We start from the raw sequence: 3,412 nt of genomic DNA, 5'->3' as shown, positions 1-3,412 counted from the left end.
TTAGAGCCTCATGAGTTGTATCAGCCATTGTGAAGAATTGTTGTACATCACCCTGAAAAGAGATAGAACCTCATGAGTTGTATCAGACATTGTGAAGAATTGTTGTACATCACCCTGAAAAGAGATAGAACCTCATGAGTTGTATAAGCCATTGTGAAGAATTGTTGTACATCACCCTGAAAAGAGATAGAACCTCATGAGTTGTATCAGCCATTGTGAAGAATTGTTGTACATCACCCTGAAAAGAGATAGAACCTCATGAGTTGTATCAGCCATTGGGAAGAATTGTTTAGTATCATTCTGGGTTGCATCGACCATTGGAAAGAATTGTTGAGTATCGTCCTAATGAGATAAAATCATGGTTTGTTTTAACATTTTTAGAAAACAGGTTGATCTATGATAACATACTTGTATGTTAATTATCATTCATCACTTCCATACAAAAAAACAAAAATGTTTGTTGAAATAAATTGTATTTAATACTTTTGTATGGCTTTATTTTTATACGTAGGAATTGATTAAAACATACAAAATAAAATTCCTGCATATAACTTTATAGCATATAAGATGTAATAAAAAGCTATATTTGTTTTTGCTAACTTTAGAACATTTTATGAAAAATAACGAAAAACATAAGTTGTGAGGAGAATCAATCTTGTAATCCTGAAGTAATCCTGAATTCAAGTCTAACCAGGGTAAGCTGAGGCAATCAAAGCTACCTATATTTGGTCATTCCGGTTGGCCCGGCATGGCAGGGTGATTCGGGCTCTTGACTCGCAATCTGAGGATTGCGGGTTCGAATCCCCGTCCCACCAAACATGCTCGCCCTTTCAGCCGTGGGGGAGTTACAATGTGACCATCAATCCCACTATTCGTTGATAGAAGAGTAGCCCAAGAGTTGGAGGTGGGTGGTGATGACTAGTTGCCTTCCCTCTTGTCTTTCACTGCTAAATTAGGAACAGCTATTGTAGATAGCCCTCGTGTAGCTTTGCGCGAAATTCAAAACAAACAATCATTCCGGTCCGGTAAATTGAACAAGTCATTAAATATTAATATTTTAAGGCTAGTTATCCATAACCTTTGGATGACCTAGAATAACTAGTAACCTCAAAAAGGTAATTATTTCCGTTATATAAAAATATTTTAACATATTGCAATATTTATTATAGAAAAGTATATTTTTCATTTCCCATTTTTATAGCCGTTGGTTTTTTTAATGTATTTGCCAGTAATTGAAAATAATTACTGTTGTTAGAAATAGCCAAATATCTTTTTTAACTGTGAGATAGGTATTCTCTTTAATTATAAATATATTTCTAACAACAATGTTCAATTACTTGCAGATAAATTAAAAAGTAATTGATATAAAGATTTGAGAAATAGTAGAAACTATAATAATTATTTAAAAAGTGGAGTCATACAAATGTAGAAATATAAGGAGGTTTATTTCTATTATAAGGTTATTTAAACAACTGTATTTTATGTTAAAATAGTAAGAGTGAATGTCTTTCAAAAACTGGCTGCACACAGCGAAAGTCAGTAGGTTTGTTTGTTTGTTATAGATTTCGCGCAAAGCTACACGAGGGCTATCAGCGCTAGCCGTCCCTAATTTAGCAGTGTAAGACTAGAGGGAAGGCAGCTAGTCATCACCACCCACCGCCAACTCTTGGGCTACTCTTTTACCAACGATTAGTGGGATTGACCGTCACATTATAACGCCCCCACGGCTGAAAGGGCGAGCATGTTTGGTGTGACGGGGATTCGAACCAGCGACCCGCAGATTGCGAGTCGAGCGTCCTAACCACCTGGCCATGCCGGGCCTAAGTCGGTAGGAGTTGAAACGTTGTGGGCTAAACCACTCAGCTCCTAACCCTTAATTGCATTTTCAGTAGCGGCTACCTTGTTTGACATTTGCGTCGTAGATAGAATATCCCCAAAGCTTTTGGTTGCTATGGGTACACACATTGTCAGTTATGAGTTAATAAATAAAAAGAAGCCCTTACAATGGTCAATTTTTTTTCGTTTGTTTGTTTTAGGTTAGATTATTATAATAGACATCTCGGTTTTGATTTATATAAAAGTAAAAGAGAATAGTATAATGTATTTTTCTATTCCATTTAAACAACGATTTTGTTTATTGTTTAAAAAGTTTTTTCAAAATAATTAACACTGCCGAGGCCTGAGGAGGGTAACGCTCTCTGCCTGTCAAAAAAGAGACACTGTATCTCGTTTTGTATCGCCAGAAAACATATTTTATTCTTAGTATAGTAGGCAAGAACAAATAAGATAAAAAAACGTGTGTATGTACTGTCAAAACCCTAAGATCACGAGTGTTTTTTGTTTTGCTTTTTCTCTTCAAGTCACAAGTGAACTCGTCACAACATTGTGACACAAAGTGTAATAGATCTCTCACAATGATGCCCTCGTTCCTTCAATTCCCACATTACCGGGTGCACAGTTCCTTAACTTAAGTGGTCTCACATCGCCTTATCGTTATAAAAACAAATTCTAACAGCGTTCATAAACGCACTAGCTCAAATGTTCTGACAATATAAAATTAAGTCGTAACGTGTAACATATGTACTTAACAATGCATCAACGGAAAAACAGCACATTTTAATTGCCGATTTTTAGACAGATATTTAACATGTTCATAATAAACGTAACGTACCGAACTGAAATATATAAAAGTTTCAAGCCGAAGAGTTTTGTGTATATGTGTGTGTGTGTGTTATATTAGGAAACAAAAATCAGCATCCAAGCTCTGACTGCAGATTAATTATCTGTGTACCAGTTTTGAAATCATAAATAAAAATAAAAAAGTAACCTGCATCAATTAAAAGACCAATAGCTGTAGTATAACCCTGATTTGATTTAGTGTATGGAAGGTTATTTTTATAGGTATCGGAAGTAATACGTGTGTGTATACGAGAGGTATTTCTTTTTACGACAATGCTACTGCGACTATTTGCCACCTCCCTACCTTTGAACTACTATTACCGCCCACCATCAGCGCTAAGGGATAGACTGTTACTCACCACAGCATAAATTGCGGGAATAGTTTGTAGTAACGCACGGATTCAGAACTGGTTCGCCAGCTCCGAAATACAGAGCTGAGAGAGGCCAAAGTTAAAGGAGAATCACGACAGTCAAAAGTTCGGAAACTAAGGGAAGGTGGAGGGGGGGGGGGTCTCATGAATGTAACCCAGAAAATGTTTTAAGTTACACTGGTAATATATGGACATGATATGACGTAAATTAGGGAAATCACAAGTGAACGTGTGAAAGTTTAATGAGCTCGTTACACGATCTCCACGTAAATTAGGGAAATCACAAGTGAACGTGTGAAAGTTTAATGAGCTCGTTACACGATCTCCACGTAAATTAGGGAAATCACAAGTGAACGTGTGAA

General features: G+C 36.3%; 1 protein-coding gene across 1 annotated transcript in view; it reads right to left on the bottom strand.

Annotated features, from left to right (window-relative positions):
• Nucleotides 1-3,412, bottom strand: part of LOC106474266 (guanine nucleotide-binding protein G(i) subunit alpha-like) — a 39,249-nt gene that overhangs the window by 3,193 nt on the left and 32,644 nt on the right. The window lies entirely within an intron of this gene.

The sequence above is a fragment of the Limulus polyphemus genome, unplaced genomic scaffold (assembly GCF_000517525.1).
Source record: "Limulus polyphemus unplaced genomic scaffold, Limulus_polyphemus-2.1.2 Scaffold7005, whole genome shotgun sequence".
NCBI lineage: Eukaryota > Metazoa > Arthropoda > Merostomata > Xiphosura > Limulidae > Limulus > Limulus polyphemus.
The sequence above is the reverse complement of the archived record's forward strand: the minus strand, read 5'-3'. Positions and strand labels throughout refer to the sequence as shown.